The following is an 18,091-nucleotide window of genomic DNA, read 5'->3' as shown; positions in this document are numbered from 1 at the left end:
AATGTTTGTAGTTTTATAGCCAAGTTGGTCCTAGGTTATATGAACATGGAGTTAACATGTTTTCTAACACATCTCATTTTCACAGTATAGACAACAATATAGCATTTAAGTTATTATATAAGATAGTAGTGAGACATCAACACAAAAACTTCATCTTTGTGTAAACACAGACAGTTTAGTATGTCAAATATGTCAGGTCACTGTTAAAAAACTTCCTAACACACTTTGTCACAAGAAACATTCAGGATTGAATTTCTGCCTGTTTTTCCAGTCAGAGCCAAAATGGTAAGGGACACAACCCCATACTTTGAATGTCCCTAATCCTCTGACTGCCAGGACTGGGACCACTCAATAATTGCCCTGTTCTGTTCATTCCCTCTGAAGCATCTGGCATTGGCCACTGTTGGAAGATAAGACACTGAGCTAGATGGACCATTGGTCTGACCCAGTATGGCCATTCTTTGACCTTGTATCTACTTTCCTAATTACAAATCACATGAAAAATAACCCTACTGCTAAAAAGGATCACTGAGCTACTGGCAGCCTTGTCATCATCACATGATATTGCCATCTTTAAAAGCTCTCTTTATAAACTTTTGTAACTCTTTTCAGCTAAACTGAGCTCCTCTTTGTAAATATTTGGAATAAAATGAATCAACTGTTGAAATGTCTGAAAGCAGCAAGAAGCAAGGAAAAATTTAGGAAAGAAATAGGAATAAAATTGAGATATCATGTAATACTAAAATCACATGTAAAATATATACTAGTTACATTTCTTTTTAGTTATCAAAAAAGGATTTTTTTTTTTTCATTCGTGAAAAAATATTGCCAAATAATAAAACTGGAGTAAAAATTACACATTAAAGATAGAAAGTATTATCCGTCCTCTGGTTGTTCCAACATAATGTTGACAACTTCAAAATTTTAAAGTGGCAACATTCCCCTCATCAGTAACAGAATGAACTGAAGATGTTACTCCTCAGAAAAAAAATGTGTTAAGCAAACAGACAGAGAAAGGAATCTCCTCATGACTACATGGTAAACAAACACATCAAGAGACATCACAAGGATTAAGGAATTGGATTCTGGAGGCTATGGAGGGGAATACTTTGTTAATATATGAACATATTTATCCAAAATTAAAACACAACTGAGACTCCATCAGCCTCTGATTCCAGTAACAAACAGTTTAAGAACCCAAATGAAATTTCCAATGTCTACACTAGTAAAATGATCTACAACAAAAAAAATATGGAAAAGCAGAATATTATGAGGCCAAATAACTTGAACAACTATGGAGCAAATCAAATAGTCTCTCTGCTATTTAACATGCTACAAAACTTTATAAAATATATGGTATGTGCTTCACTCAGTTTTGCAAAAAATGTGGCATAGCTGGATTTTTATAGACATTTGGTGGGGGAAATACTCCAAAGATTGAGCAATTCTGGGAGTAAATAGCCCAAGAAAAAGAAAATCTCAATGAAAGAACTATCATCACAGAGCCATGAGGTGAATCCCTTAGCTTTGCCAATTCATTGCTATAAGGTTTGGCTGCCATTTATAAACTTTATACAATAGAAACAAACAACCGAGACTGGAAAGAATTAAGTGCCTACTCTTCATATATTCAACATCAAAACTACATAGTAAAGAGGCTATCGACTAGATTCTCCTCTGACTTACAGTGGTGCAAATGAGTAGTAACTCCGCTGAAGTCAATGGAGTTACGTACATCCACATAAAACTGATGTAAATGAAAGCAGATGCAGGCCCTAAGTAAATTTGCTTAAAACCACTGAAACATAAGAAACAAAAAAGACAAATGAACACACTAATTAATTGTATTTTATTTTATAGTAATTCTTGATACAAATGGGAAGAAAAAAATTCAAATGAGGATTTGTAAGAATAGTAACAAATACAATTATACCATTCCATGAAACCTGGGCTCTGCTTAAGAATCAGAGAGCTATAACTCATTCTCTCCTCTCTCTTGTAATGATTGGATTTGGGGGCAAGAGAGAATCTGTCCCTAATTTTCTTATTTACGAAGTCATATTTTTAAATGTAATTAGCTAAAACAAATATACGTGAAAATTAGTACATTCAAATTAAATTCATAAAGGTTTTTATCCTGTATATTTCAGATATATTTATGGTCAGTCTCTCTTTCATCTGTGTTGGGCCAAATTCATCCCTGGTATAACTCCATTGACTACATCAAGCATATGTTGAGCCATGAGGGTTTCCCTCCATGGGAACACAATTTTATTAACAAGTCATTTTCGTTATGCCAAACTGTGTTGATAATGATTACTGAAAAAACGAGAGTCCTATAGCACTTTAACACATGTAATTTCTGCAGGCATATGCTTTTGTGGGCTGCAACTGGCATGCATCTGTTGAAGTGGGTTGCAGCCCACGACAGCTTATGCCTGCAGAAATTACATTTGTTAGTCTTTAAAGTGCTACAGGACTCTCGTTGTTTTTGCTGTATACAGACTAACACGGCTACCCCTCTGGAACTTTTCAACAATTACTGAGAATCTGAGCCAGATTTATGGTGACACTATGAACATTTCCTAAAATGTCAAAATCAATTCAACAATCTTGACAGATTCACCAGATAGATGAGACTCATGCAAACCTTCAGGTGTCCTGTTCATGAAAAAAGTGTTCCACATGTTCCAATGGAGGCACAAAAACCATTGGGTCAGCAGTTTGGTTTCTTTAATTCTTGGTCCAATTTTCAAACTATGTCTTCTGAAAGAGTTTTTCACCCACAGTGTGATTTTTTTCTTCGCCCCTAGACACACTATTCACATTGGATAATGTTTGCAAAAGTGGCTAAGGGACAGATTTTTAAAGGCATTTAGGTGCGTAGAGATGCAGAGAGGTCCCTTATGGTATTTTCAGAAGTGCCCATCTCCCACAGATTTCAGCTGAAGGTCAATGGGACTTAGGGTCTGTAGTCACTCAGTTGTTCTTGAAAACTTTGCCCACTATCTATGTGTATTAAAATTCTATTTCAAACTCTGACACAAAGAGTTAAAACCAGATTTCTGTTTAGTTCCACCTAAATCATAAAACCTGAGTTCACTTTCACAAAGATCCGATCTGCTACCATTCATGTTAACCTAGCATTAAAGCCCTCGGGGTGAAGTACAATGTCTCAGTTTACTGCCAATGGCAAATCCTGCAGCGTGGGACAGTTTTTCTTTTCCTGTCATATCCCTGCAACCTCAGTGAAGGCCAGAAAGAATTTGGCTCAAGATGTGCTAAGCTTTTCTCACATCTACTAGATAATTTATAACTCCACAGAAGAGGAAAATTAAAAGCATTAGATTAGAGAGAGACAATAAACTTCAGGGAGAAAGTCGCTGAAGCCCATGGAAACATGCCCTTTTAGCTTCCCAAGTTCTTCCTGGAAAACACTCAATTATTTCTTAAATGACCCCAGTGGGTTTTGTTGTTGTTTTTGCCTCAGTAACCTTGTCTGGTTAGCCATTTTACATATTTATTATTCTTTTCATGAAATAATACTTTCTGACATCTGTTCTAAGTTTGTTTCTCTTTAATTTCCATTTATATCACATTTTCCTATCCTCTTTGCATGGTAAAATAAAACAATAACTATGCTTGACATGATGGAAGTTATTTAAGATTGTGAGCTTTAATTGACCCTTTTAAAATGAAATAAGACCTTGTTTAAAATGTATTAGGTCATTTTAATGATCCTTCATTAGCTCAGAGGACCAGCACTGAGTCCCTGTTTCAAACCCAGTGCATGTGGATTATGACCAAAGCCATCATTAGCAGCTGGCTGTCAGGAGGCCTGTGTGAGAAATGAGCTTGGTGGTCACAGGCCTGTTGCACTGATCCAGTGCGGCCAACCTCAAGCACTGAAAACTCACAAGTCAGGCCTCAAAAAATAGAGATTGTCTTAAAAACCCTTCAAGAAAATATTAAAGTCTAGTTTCTTTTTATTTGCCTTCTACTGAGGGCTAGAAAGTTACCAGATTTTAAAAAATGTAAGATGAGATTATCACTCGACTCCTGGAGCTGGGGCTTTAAGAACATCACCAAATGTTGCAAGACTTGTATTAAAACTATGAGTAGGCAACACTGGGGGTACCTGTCACACCCAGCATCCTCCATAAATAGCACTAATAGGCAACTTTGCTGGCCATTTCTGCAGAGGCCAGGGGGTGAATTAGCTTGGAGTTAAGCTAGACTCTTAATTCCAGAAAAGATCCCTCCCGGATGGTATAAACACATTGTCCAGGATCTGGAAGGAAACATGTCCTGCTGCTGCTGCTGCTGCTCAGACTAGCATACCCTCCAGCTTTGCACTGACATCTCCACCTTTTCTAGGGAGTTTCCAGAGTATTCATGAGTCTTCAGCTCATGCCCATGACTGGAGTCTCTCTCCTGGCTGCTGGTGAGATGTGAGACTGTTAAAACCCCTCTACCTGGCTGCTCAGTGCATCCTTGGTATCCTGCTTCCACTCCACTCTCCTTGTTCCCCTGCAGAGCTGAGGACCCTGAAGAGGCAGCAAATAACACTGCATGGGCAAAAGAGAGTCATATCAAGTGGTGGTGGCAGAAGGAGCCTCCACTTTTGGGCAGTAGTGATCTTTGGGGAGGAGTGTTCAACCAAGGGCCTGGGGGTTACAAAATTGGGAGTGAGTGGCAAAGAGTAATTTCTGCTCAGGCCTTCATGGGGGGGAGGGACAGAAAAATGGCAAAGGCCCACGAAGTGGTAAGAAGGGAAAATGGATACAGGAGGATGTAAAGTCCTTACACAGGAGGGGGAGAAGTCAGGAGAAGGGGCAGTTCTTGAGAGTAGTGCTGGAAGAGGAGGACGGAAGGAGAGAGGTGGGCCCCAAAAAGGATAATGCCAGTTAACCGGAGAGCTGCATTTATATTCTAATTGGGTGGGCAGGAAAGCCTGTCCTTTCCCCCTTCTGTGAAGGGAGATGTTCAGTTTCTAAGTGCAATCAATCTGGCCTCTTCACAAGCACTCAATTCACTTGGAGAGATGATGAGATGTACTTTAATTATGGCACTACTGTGTTTTATGTTGTCATCACTATTTCTGTACTAGCACTTAATGTAGTGTTAGCTCTGTATGTTGCTTACAAAGCTAAAATAAATTGAAAGAATCAATGGAACCTCTACCCTTGATACGTATACGTTTTTTACCATTGATAACAGGAAAAGCAAAATAGTCTCTATGGAGCAGTGCAATGGAATGCAGGTGACCCTGCAGAACTGCTTGATTCACAAAAGGACATTTTAGGCACCTTGCCAACCCAGTACACTTCGCCATCCTGATTGATAGGGGACAGAGAGATGCATAAGAAATGGATTCCCAAAAACCAGCAACATGAGCAGGGTGTCCCCTAAGCTAACCAATAGGAAAAGCTGAGAAGAGCAATAGGTCCTAAGCCCCACCCCTCAAGGTTTGGGTCTCCTACCTCCCAGGAAAATATCCTAACTGGGCTCTGGGATAGAGTGGGAGCAGATGTCATTCACTGTCTCCAGTTGAAGCTATTCCACTTTTTATAAATAATTAAATAGTTATTAGAACACGGACTTGAACTTGGGTCTCCCTCCTCCCAAGCGGGGGAGGGTGTGCCCTAACCACTAGGATACAGCATCATTCACAGGCCAGTTGCTCACTAATCCAGTGCTACCAACCTCAAACACTGAAAACTCACAAGTCAGGCCCTCTCTCACGGGGCTAATGACTACTTAATCATTTAAGCACAATGGGCACTACTGAAATATAAGTTTTAGATAAATAACTACATGTATACATACATACGCACATGTGTTTCAGGGCTTCACATTCCATGCCTTCATCCTGGCCCCAAGGCTACTACAGACACAGAGCTTTTATTAGCATGAGGAGTTAGTTTCTCTGAGTTGAGGTTTAGTTTTACTGCGCTTAGTTTTGCCATCTTCTGCTTTTCCAACCCCCTCTCTCCTTTTTCCACTGGTCTACATCAGAGCACCTCACTGATGTTCTTCAGTATAGTAGCAAAGAGTAAAGGCTGAGAAATCTCCATGCCAAATCTTTAGGAGCAATGGATCTTGTCCCCTGGTCTGTGAAGTTTGGATCATGGCAGCCGCATATCAGAAAAAGAGCACACATTCCATTTCTGGAAAGGAAAGATTACCAAACTTTATCATGGTATGAATACTGCTGAAACACTAAGCACACTATAAATAAACCTCTATTAAAATCATAGCAGTAGAAAAAAACCTGTGTCTGTAGAGAGCCTCTGGGTCATGTGATGCCAAATACACCAAATTCAAAACAAATGTATGGCTACACTCACATTGTAACAGTTTGGATAAAAAGAAAGGGGCTTAACATAAGGGCCAAATTCCATCAACTTCAGTGCAAACAGAATGGGCCCTAAATTTACAGATCAATAAAAATTAAATACAAGTGTTCCTTTGATCAATATGCTTCTGAATAGACAGAGCACTACAGGTATTAACAGGCAAATAATAAGAAAATTATTCCTTGAATAAACCTTGACAGTGAATCTTTACGGCATTTGTTTGTTTAACTTCTGTATACAGTGGAAGCCACTGAAATGAGTAGTCGTTAAGAGACTGTGGGCCACACCCATCCCTGGTTTAAACCCATGAGAATGCTCAGTACTCGGCAGGATCAGATTCTTTGTGGGCAAATACATGTTAAACAGAAGGCATTTGATGCATGGTAAATCTATTAAATTGTAACAAGGCCTTTATCAGTGACTGGAGGATTATTTCCTGTCTGGGACCTAGGATATTTGCCAGGATATTTATATCCTGCTTGAGAAAGAGAAATCAATATACTGTGTAGCATCACAGTTCTTCCCTATGCTTTGGAGTGGCTGATGGATTTGCTTCCCTTATAGAGTCTGACAAATATCAGTAGTGTACCAAATGTATGGGCTAGTGAGCTAGTTAACTAGATTCTCTTATAAGATTCAGGGTGTGATGGTAACAGATGTACTAATCAGAGTCTATCCAGAGCTTCAGGTCTCTCTGCGTTTGACCATCTACTAAATTAACTTTATTAACAGAAATTTCCTGATTCAGTTTCCCCTTTACATTTTTTTCTACCTGTGGCAGTTAAACCTCTCGTCTCACCTGTTTTTAGTCGGTTCATTTTTATACATAGCGCAAAACCACAACAGATCTTTATCCCAGACTTTGGTTGAGATATCAGTTCCCCCCCTTGGGTTCTAATGAGAAGGGGGAAGAATTATCATAGAGAGCCTTTACTTTATAAGGAAAAATCTGAGTAGCTTTTAGATTGCCTGTCTGTCTTTTACCCTGCCACAGGGCTATTCCGTTTTCCTTGGATATTGACTGCAGCCCAATATTTATCTCAAGAGTCACCGTAGCTAGAAGACAATTTGACAAATCAGTCAGAGGAGAGAAAAGGAAAGCTGAGCTTTCACATACAGGGCTTGATTATGGACAGTCTTACTCAGCTGTTGTGTATTTAGGCAAGTAGCCCCACAGAATCCAATGGGATTCCTTGTTTGAATAAGTGCTCAGAAGTGTCAGAGTGGCACAACCAAGCCCACAATATTTTATGATTAAATGTAACTAGAAGATTATGGTAACAATTTCATTTATAAAAATAGAAATTATTAACCGGTACTAAGATCATCTATGTTCTCAGTCACAATCTCTTTATTTATCTTAACAGTCAGGTGGTCTGCGTCAGTGCCGTTATGCTCTCTTCAATCTCTGACAGTTTCTTCAGCATTTGATTCACCTTGGCCTCATCAAATTCCAAACACAGAAATTCAGATTCCTAGAAAATAGAAGGGGAAGAATGTTATTTAGTTGAGTAAGAAAATTGTTCTTGATGAAGAAAAAATGTACAGGTTACCATGATTGTTGGCAAGCGTCCTGCATTTCACTGTAGGAGACCCACACAATGTTTTACAGAGCTTTAAATCACTGAAGAGTTATGCCTACAGACAATTAAGTTGCAGCACTGATTTACTCTGAAAGGCCAGGTCACATCACTCAAAAATACAGTTACTCTCAAGTAAGATATAAATCCAGATTCATGGAGTGGAAGAGATCTTGTAAGGGGCAGAGAGAATAAACAAAAAACAAAACAAAAAAAAAAACCCAAATGATTTGAGTGTGAAGTTAGTTAATAAAAATCTGTGGGAAAAAGTCCTCATGAGATTTCTCTCCCACTAATCATATTCATCAATATATCAAGAGATAGAAAAAGTTCCTTGTATAATTTGGAAGATAATATTTAGATACAGCAAGTGTCCCTGGCAGCATAGTAAATGCAACTCCAGGTGAAACTGCACCAATGGTCAAGAAACAATGGGAAATAATTACAAAAATGCTAGTGCAGACACAACTACTATCCTGTGTGACAGGTGCTGCACATCAGATGCCAAGGTGAGAAAGAAAAAAGAGCAAAAATAGCAATCATGGGGGTTGCACTTTTATATTACAAACCTCAGGTGTCTTGAAATGCTCATTTTTGAAAAACAAAGCAAATACTACATTTAAATACAGTAATAATTTATTATACCATGAAGGGAGCACTGTTTTTTTATAAAGAATGATGGGAATATTCAGCCTTCCACAGCCAATCTGACTCTCTGAATATCCAGGGATTCTCTATATCAATATCTACACACCACACAGTTTACTCAGAATAGAAGGGCTGCCTCAACTCTGATTTTATTTCTATCAGTTAGATTAAAACCTCTACCATTACGTCAAAATACATTTGTTTCAACATTTATTATTTTTTGGACTTAATTCTATGCACTTACCTGATTATTTTACCAATAAGATTAAATCACCAGAAAAATGCAACTTGAAAAGTGTCTGAAGTTGATTATCTAAATTTCAGAATGGCGTTACATGAATTTAAAACAAAGAACCAATTGTTTTTCATATGCGCATAACAGCAACTTCATTACTTGTTTTCTTCGCTAGTGCTTTTCATATAGCCTGTTGTAAAACGAGGCAACTATCCAGATGAGCTGATGTACACCGTGGAAGACCTCTCCACACCCCCAGGGATACACGTACCCCTGTTTGCGAACCACTGGTCTATCCCCCTGGATACAGTACTCCTGCTGAGGCCTCACCAGTGTTGAGTACAGCGGGACAATTACCTCCCATTTCCTACATTCAATACTTCTGTTAATACACCTCAGAATGACATTTGCCTTTTTTGCTACAGCATCACATTGTTAGCTCATATTCCATTTGTGATCCACTATAACCCCCAGATCCTTTTCAGCAGTACTACTGCCTAGCCATTTACTCCCCTTTTTGTGCATTTGATTTTTCCTTCCTAAGTGTAGTACTTTGCCCTTGTCTTTAGTGAATTTCATCTTGTTGATTTCAGACCTATTCTCCAATTTGTCAAAATCATTTTGAGTTCAAGGTAGTGCTCCTTGGGTGTCATCTGCAAATTTTGTAAGGATACTCTCCACTTCATTATCCAAGTCATTAATGAAAATGTTGAATAATACCAGATCCAGGACAGATCTCTGTGGGACTCCACTAGATATGTCCTTCCAGTTTGACAGTGAACCACTGAATAACTACTCTTTGAATATGTTTTTTCAACCAGTTATGCATTCACCTTATAGTTATTTCATCTAGACCACATATTTTTAGTTTGCTTATGAGACTGTCGTGGTACTGCCTAAAAAGTCTTACTAAAATCAAGATATATCACAACATATGACATTTTCCCAGCATTTTCATGTGCTGGTGATGAAATTTATCTTTATTTCACAGTTGTGGAGTTAGGTACATATCACTACTGCACAATACAATATTACTAAGGTGTAGTAGGATGCATTAGTAAATGTGAGGGTATTCCATTAGGACCTGGACTTTTCCATTTTCCATCTCTTTTACTACCTCTGCCCAAATAGGCTGTATTAGTATGCCTTCCACTAATGGGTAGTATCCTAATCTACTTAGAGCATCATTCTTGATGCGTGTTGCACACCATTGGTTCTCCAACTGTAGTCCACACAGCCCTTGCTGGCAAGCCATGGAGAGCTGGCTGGTCACATGGTGCTGTTTTGTCTCATTTCCAGCTGCTAAATTGCATTAGAAGACTTTTTCACAGGCACAAATACTGTCCTAATATTACTTTTCCACATAAACAATTCCTGTAGCTGCCACAGGAATGTTATGCAATCATAAGTGAGCCATGGGAGTGGAAGATTAGCCAGTCCTGACTCTGCATAGTTACACAGAGACTGCTAACTACTGCTCTGCTGAGTTCATTTTGCCTGAGGATACCTGTCATTCTGAATGGATCACCACCACAACAAATTAATGTAAAAAACTGATAAAAATATAAGTTACCATGACAACATACAGTATAGTGTGAAAGGTTCCCTGAAAGGGGAAAACATTTAATTGTGTCCATTTTTGCTTTTTCCTGATTCTGCACAAGAGTGGCAAGCATATAATTTCAAATGTGATTAGTGAGGCTATTTATGTTTGTGAACATGCTACATTTTTGCTGTTTAAATGTTCAGATTAGATGCACACAATAAATGGTAAAAAGGAAAAACCATGCTTGCCTAGGGCTGCCTCTCAGAAGGCTCAAGCTAGTGCAGCATGATGTAATAGGAGGACATTGCATTGGATCATCTATCATGTTTCATCACATCATGCTCGCACTGCAGGCCTCGAAAGTTATTTCAGGATCCATTAATATCTGCAAGATGTAGGGTGTGAGATCACCACAGCAAAATTTGGATAATCCCAGAAAAATTAGCTGGCAATCCTATTTGCCCAGTTAGTTTGGTATGACCATATTTCTGACACAACTTGACTCTTTGCTGATACATCACATCGAGAGCTATTTTTACAATGAACTTTTAATTGTAACATTAAAAAACCCTCAGGTAAAATGCAATGCATTTCCATAATTCTTCATCCAACAGACAAGATGAGTACAAACACTTAATATTCAGAGCACCTCCCAGTTTCTCTATATTATTTTGGTATTACATGAACTGAGACTCTCAAGATAACAATTATTATGTCAGCACAGAAAAAAACGTTACTTCTCTTTCAGTTTTTTAAAAAATTATTTTAATGTAGAATCAATCATGTCTATCACAGATTAAATAGAAAGGATTGTAGGGATGAGAGAAATTCCAGGAGCATGAGGCTACTGTTGCCCAGTAAATTTAATTTAGCTGCTTTTATTTTCTTAATTTATTGAAAATTTTTCATCTATCATTTTGAGCCTTAAATGACAGATGATTATTTAGATGCGTGAAAACACACATTAACCTTCTCATACTCATACCTCTCAAAATATCCCACTAACTTTATGTAGGGAAAATTTTACTCCCATCAAAATGTTACATGAAAACTCCACTATATCATAACATAGATTTTAATCAGCATATTTAATTACAAAGAAAAGTATACTACAATATTTCAATGTTATACACAATAAAGAAGAATTGAACAGAAGGCTGACATCTTAACAATTCAATGCTGAAAATTTAGTTTTTGTTTGTTATGCTCTTTTTGAATCGCTCACTATTTCATATATGAATTTATTATTATTTCCACCCCTGCTTTCCTCTGATTTTAAAGATCATATTTAATCTGTTGCTATTTCCTTTTAAAAATAATTGCTCACACCTATATCAAGTTTTACCCTAAGTGATCCTTATGCCCTGCTAGCAGAATAATGGCCAGTTTCATCGACTCTCCCAATACCTTTCAGTGAGGATTTTTTATGCATTCTCCCAACTAGAGAAAAAAACTAAATCAAACCACAGGGTGTAAATGGGAAGTCTGATACCAAACAAGTCATGTACGCATAATGTCCAAACCAGTTAATTATCTTGCATTTGTGATTATCCATCTCATGTTTCTTTTCATTATTGAAAAGGGAGCTGAGTCATAACTACTGTGAATACCTGCTTCCAGATGTTGCCAGGACATTGTTCATTCATTATTGATTTAGATTAGCTAAACGTCTGGTTTAGCTGTTTTGGACAAAAATCATTAATGTCCTTACACTATTGCTGTATGTTCTTGGAAAGTACGTCAGAAACAGCATGAATAATAAACCAGTCTTCTAGATAGAAGATAATTATTCTGGATAATGGAAAAATTATAGTCAAAATTTATGATGGTGGCTCAGACCAGGGGTTCAGATAATGGATATGTATAAACATCAACAGAATGAAATTCAATTCTCATATTAAAGTACCATTTGAATCCAACTTATTTGTATTGTGCAAACTGTGTGTGGTCACTATTGTTAGGTACAATACTGCAGTATTTTAAAAAATGGTAAATAAGGCATGGTCAGTTTATAGCAATAATCTTTTACATTGGCATAATTTACAGATCACTTACATTCTTTTTTGCAAAGATTGCTTTCTTCTATCTCCACACCTACCTACTGACACAGCAATTCTGCCAACTGAGTGTAAAACCCCTTTCCAATGCTGCTTGGATGATTGCCCACCATGGGATGTTAAAAGAATGGAGCATCGTTCACATCTCTCTTTCCCCAAAGACTATTCATATCATCCTTTATAGTGTACTTAGTGTACACCTGTTTGAGCTTGGGATCTGTGATTTGATTCATAGCTCAGGTCTCCCTGCACAATTAACTAATAGGATGCTGTGGTTACAAACTGCAAATTCTATGCATCTGTAGAGATTTCTGAGCAGTTTTTGTGATGTTATGGTTGACTTGTCATACAATGTGCAGTTCTTCAGAATTAATCCTAGTAACTGTGTACAAACAGAAAGGAAAGCTGTCTGCACAGCTAAACAGACTAAAATCAACATACATCCCAAAAAACTATGGTTAGAGAACATTAAAATTGCAAAGTTAAGCACTCAAAAGTTAGGAAATGTGTATCTCCATGCCTTATTTAATACACGCTATCCAAACCTGATACTGAACACAAAATTATTAATTTCCTCTTCATCATGTCTAAGATGCTCTCAAAATATCCGGGTGCTTCAGAAATATTAATGGATTTATCTTTGTAACATTTCTGTGAGATTAGGTGATATTCTATTTCCATTTTATAACTGGGAAATTGAAGCACAGAAAGATTAAAGCAGCGGTTCTCAACCTTTTTTTACAGAGTACCACTCGGGTCAGGTACAGTCGGGTCAAGTACCGCTTCACCTGACTGTACCTGGCCCGAGTAGGACTCGGTAAAATGGCGGGGTTGCATGGAGGGATCAATGCCCTCCGCCTAAGCCCTGCCGTGGTTTCCAAGTTTTTGGCGGCAGAGAGGCAAATGGGTTTCGCGGCAGGGGGGTTTGAATTCGGCGGCAGAGACCTTTTTCGGCGGCGGCGGGGGAAAAGATTCGGCGGCGGCAAGGTTTCTCAGCGGCGGAAGGGGGGGGATTCGGCGGAGGCGAACTTTCTCGGTGGCGGCAAGGGGGGGGATTCGGCGGCAACAGGGTTTAGCGGCGGCAGCAACGGGGGGGATTCGGCAGCGGCAGGGTTTAGCAGCGGCGGTGAGAGGGGGATTCGGCGGCAGAATCAGCAGCAAGTTTTCCCTCGCGTACCACCGAGCCGTCTTCCGCGTACCACTGGTGGTACGCGTACCACCGGTTGAGAACCCCTGGATTAAAGCCAACTTTGTCAAAAGAGTCCACTAATTTTGGGTGCCCAACTTAGATTCAAAGTACATGGCATTTTTATAGCACCTTCTATGTTCAAAGCACACCTCCAATAAACTTCTGTTGTAGTTGTGGGTGCTCAGCACTTCTGCAAATCTGGCCCAGGTGTCTCATGTTGGGCACCCAAGAAACGAGGAACACAGTTAGCAGCCACCTGTAAAAAGTTTGGTTTAAGTGGCTTGCCCAGCACCACATAGGCACTCCAAGGCAGAGGCAAAATACAATTCTAAAGGGCAGCACTCAACCACCTAAACCACGAGATGATCCTTTCTCTTCCGGCAATCCCCAGTTCCAAATTCTGCAACAAATGAGGCAAGGGTCCTGCAGACAATAGCCTCCTTCACTGTGCAGCCCTGATTTATTCCCAAAGCACTGGCTCCTGACCCTTCCGCTATGTGCCTATATGCCGCCCCCCCTTCCCCAATTCCTCTCTGCTCCCAGCAAACCCCTATTCCCTTCCTGTTTTCTATCCTCTCCCCATTCCCCCTCCCTTTCCTCACTCTGCTGCATTCAAATCAGATTGTTTTCTCCTCCTCTTCCTTGCTGCTGGGAGCATTAAGAGCCCAGGCGAGACAGTCTCTCTCTGCTCTCAGTTCTAGTGCATGGTATGACAGCGGCCCCTGGCAGCCAGGATGAGTAAGCACAGGAAAAGCCTATGTGTGCAGCGCTGACTTGGCACGTGCTTGGTGCAGTTGCAGAGAGCTGCCCAACAAACAAGTCTCTACTGAGCATGTACAAACTGGGATTTTCAGAGGCCCATGACTTGGCCACATGTGGGCAAATTTGTATGGGGGCAGCAAAAGGCACTTTCCTGACTCCAGGACAAACCCTTCTGCCAAATTTCAAGTCTTTATCCAAAGCAGAGAGGCACTAAAGTTTCTCAATGAAACAAATAAAAGATTAAACAAACAAACAAAAAAACCCATAAGCAAACCTAAATCTTTTCCCCTAATCTTCTTCTCTAAAATGCTGAACCTTTTTGCTGAAATGTTGCAAAAAAATTTAGCATGAATCACAGACCTGGAATGAGAAATTTCAGCCCAAACAGTTTACGTTTCACAATGTTATAAGCAACTAAATATAGGGTGTAAACAACAGGAAGTGTCGGGCACTTAACTACAGGCAGCACTACTAGCTCTGCCTATAATTCTTAAGAAAGAAGTAAAGCTATGGTATAAAGAAAAACTATTTATGGTTTAACTAGGAGCATAAAAGTGAATTGGAAAGGAGAAAATGGTCAGTACTCTGATTGCTTCTTTAAATGACGTATAAAGAAATTTTCTTTCTCTCGCCAAAAAATTGTAATGGAGTCCAAGTATCCTTCAAAATTCCATTTGCATTTGAGAGCTCTCTCAGCCTTTCATCAAAAGGAAGGGAGCATTTCACCTTTTCCCCAACTGTTTGTTCATCTTGAGGTAAATACATATAATACAGCCTGAACAAAAATCATTTTCCCACTTCATCATGTTTCTCTCAGGTTTGTTCCATGAAAGACAGAATAAATAGAGGGGGGCAGGGACAGGAACAAGAAAAAAAATTTACGTTCAGGTCCTGTTTACAAACAAATCTATTTTTCTTCTTTGCGGGGACTCTAAGTAAGATGAGGGGATAATCCTGAAGATTAGTTATGCTGATTTGACAATTCAACTGCGTATAGCTAGTGGGGAATATTCTGTATAGTATGTACAGACATAAGTGAGTGCTAATAAATCTCAATAGCAATAAATTCTACAGGTTAATTATGCATTATGTAAAATGCATTTTCTTTTACCAGTTTTAAATTTTGTTGATTTTCCACTTTACCGACTGTTCTCTTGTACTTGTGTTATGAAAAGGCAACTATAAGCGCCCAATTTATTTATCTGTACAGCTAATTTTAAATATTTCCACCATGTCGTCTCCTATTCATCTCCTTTTTCTGAACAGACACTGTCTCTCCATCGCTGTTCATACAGAAATGTCTGTATGTCTCTAATAGTTTTGTCATTTGGTTCTGGACCCCGTTTTCTCCTGTGTCTTTTTCAAGGTAAGATGCCCAAGCCAATGATTTTGCCATAGAAATAATGGCCATTGCAAGCAGACAGCATTAATAAGAATAATTTGTCATTTCTAGAATTTCCAATTTTTATCTCAGCCTTCTGAAATCTTTATCACTGTGACCTGAATCTTCTCCAGTCTGTTATTAATAACTGTTAAAGTCTCACAACAGTCATATTGTTTGGTAAATCTGAAACACTGAGGTGGATTAATGACCAATAAGGTGAGGAAAGAAATTAAGACCTGGTTACAGATGCCTATTACTTTTCTCTGCAAAGAAGTTTCAGCTTCAAACAACTGGAGAAAGACCAAGCTTCAAATATAGAACACTATAAGGCCTATGGATGTGAGACCTGGGCACTTACTAAAAAGGAATAAAGACAGTTAAATACTTTTGAAAATAAAAGTGTTGAGATGACCAGTAAAGGAGAACGAGATGTGGAGAAGAATATCTAATAAGGAACTGCTGGAGGTCTATGGAGAATCAAGTATTGTAAATGTAGAGAAATCCCAACAACTTCAGCAGACAGGGCATGTAGTTAGGATGACAGAAGACACACCAGCTAAGTTTCTCTGGGAAGGATATCCGTTGGTGTCCTACGTCATGGCCAACCAAGAAGAAGACGGAAAAAAAATACTGAGCAAGACCTAGGAGCTCTTAATGTGAATTACCATTAATGGCAAAAATATGCCCTTGACAGAAAGAGGTGAGGGCAAATTGTGAGAACACCATGGTCTATAAAGCCAGGGCGTAAGTAAGCCAGATCCATCATGTGAAACTAAAAAAAGGGTTCTCTTTGGTCAGTGGAAGACTGGGGGTGAAATGTTGCATTTTTAGGAGATGCAGATTTATTTTTAGATATTGCAGATAACACGCTCTGTCTGTACTGGGATAGCAGACTGTACAATTTAAACCTGAGTAATGTACTAGAAAGGACAATGCATTATTTTAAATGTTTAAAAAGTAGGTGTGGACAATTAAGTCAAGTATAGAATCAAGATGCATTAAAACTAGCACTAGTCCTTTTTATGAATAAAGCATTCCGTGTCTATAAGATAACTCCTTCTGGAGTATGGCCTTTCTGTGCCACAGATCATAAACACTGTTCTGTACTTTACATTCTACAACTTTTGCCTCAAATGGGGAAACAGGAGATGGAGTTATCCCTGTCAAAATCCCAGGATCAAGGCTAGGCTGTTTAAAAAATACATCTATCTATATCTATATAGTACTTTGCAGTTCAATAGCACCTTCCATCCAAGCACCTCAAAGTGCTTTAAAGCATTAGGGTGAAATTCACCCATTTAAAAAACCCACAAGAACCTATGTGCCACTTAAACTCCACTTTAGAATCGCAGTAAGAGCATACATGTTGCTTACATTATTTAGGGTCTTATGCACGACCTCTGTTCCAGACTAAGTTTCACCTAATAATGAATTAAGCCTTGCAACATCCCTAAGTATTTTTTCCGCTTTGCAGATAAGGAACTTGAGGCACAAAGAGATTCAGAGGAAGTCATCACATTTGTTTTGAATTCGCTAATAACATGAACTAGGATCATGAAACTATGAATGACAAAGAATAGTTTCCAATTAAAAAAATAAAAAGACCCAGATTCTGACACATATTGTGTAGTATCTTACTCCATGAGTAGTCCTAATGACCAAAATGATTTAATTTGAACCACTCGTGGAATACGATGGGAAGGGTATTAGAACATGGCCTTTAGTAAGAAACCACTTGAAGGTGTAGTAGGACCCATCTGTAAAATACCCAAGTATTGGAACTGAAAGTAGTATACATCTGTTACATGAGCCCTCTTTGCAATATTCTTACAGCTTTCTTTAGCACAGAAGCTTCCAAGCAGCAACCAACAGTGAAAGCTTATCACTTGGCTTCAGGTTTTTCTTTCTCTCTCTATGCCAGGGTGTGCTCCACTGACTTCTGTGGGAGATTCAGGTGCTAAGCAATTTTCAGGATCTGGCCCCCAGTTCTAACAAATGGAAATTTGATAACTGAAAGACAGATTCATCACTGGTGTAGCACCATGGAAGCTAATCAAGTTATACCAGGGATAAATTTGGTCCACCCCACTACTCTTGCTTAAATGTAATAGAAACCTCTCTACCCTGCTGCTAAAATACAACAACTACAATACTACTACAACTGTGGCCCTAAATGCTGCAGTAACCCTCGTATGATCTGTTGTGTTTTGGAGAGTTAACTGTAGTCTATTTTTCAAAGAGCAGTACTAAGGACTGAACTGTTTTCTTTCAGTGACAGAGGAGCCCAGTCTTCCTTTATGGCAGTGTTTCCCAACCAACATGCCGTCAACC

At 38.9% G+C, this 18,091-nt stretch overlaps 1 long non-coding RNA gene across 1 annotated transcript in view; it reads right to left on the bottom strand.

The window, feature by feature from the left end:
- Positions 1-1,832: 1,832 nt before the first annotated feature.
- The window catches only part of LOC137164373 (uncharacterized), a 49,666-nt gene continuing 33,407 nt past the window's right edge, over positions 1,833-18,091 (bottom strand). Inside the window, exon 2 of the long non-coding RNA XR_010923013.1 lies at positions 1,833-7,834. This is a non-coding gene — a long non-coding RNA (uncharacterized lncRNA). The remainder of the gene's footprint in view (positions 7,835-18,091) is intronic.

The sequence above is a fragment of the Emydura macquarii genome, unplaced genomic scaffold (genome assembly GCF_026122565.2).
Source record: "Emydura macquarii macquarii isolate MOO-44397 ecotype Brisbane River unplaced genomic scaffold, CSIRO-AGI_Emac_v2 contig_2676, whole genome shotgun sequence".
Taxonomy (NCBI): Eukaryota; Metazoa; Chordata; order Testudines; family Chelidae; genus Emydura; species Emydura macquarii.
The sequence above is the reverse complement of the archived record's forward strand: the minus strand, read 5'-3'. Positions and strand labels throughout refer to the sequence as shown.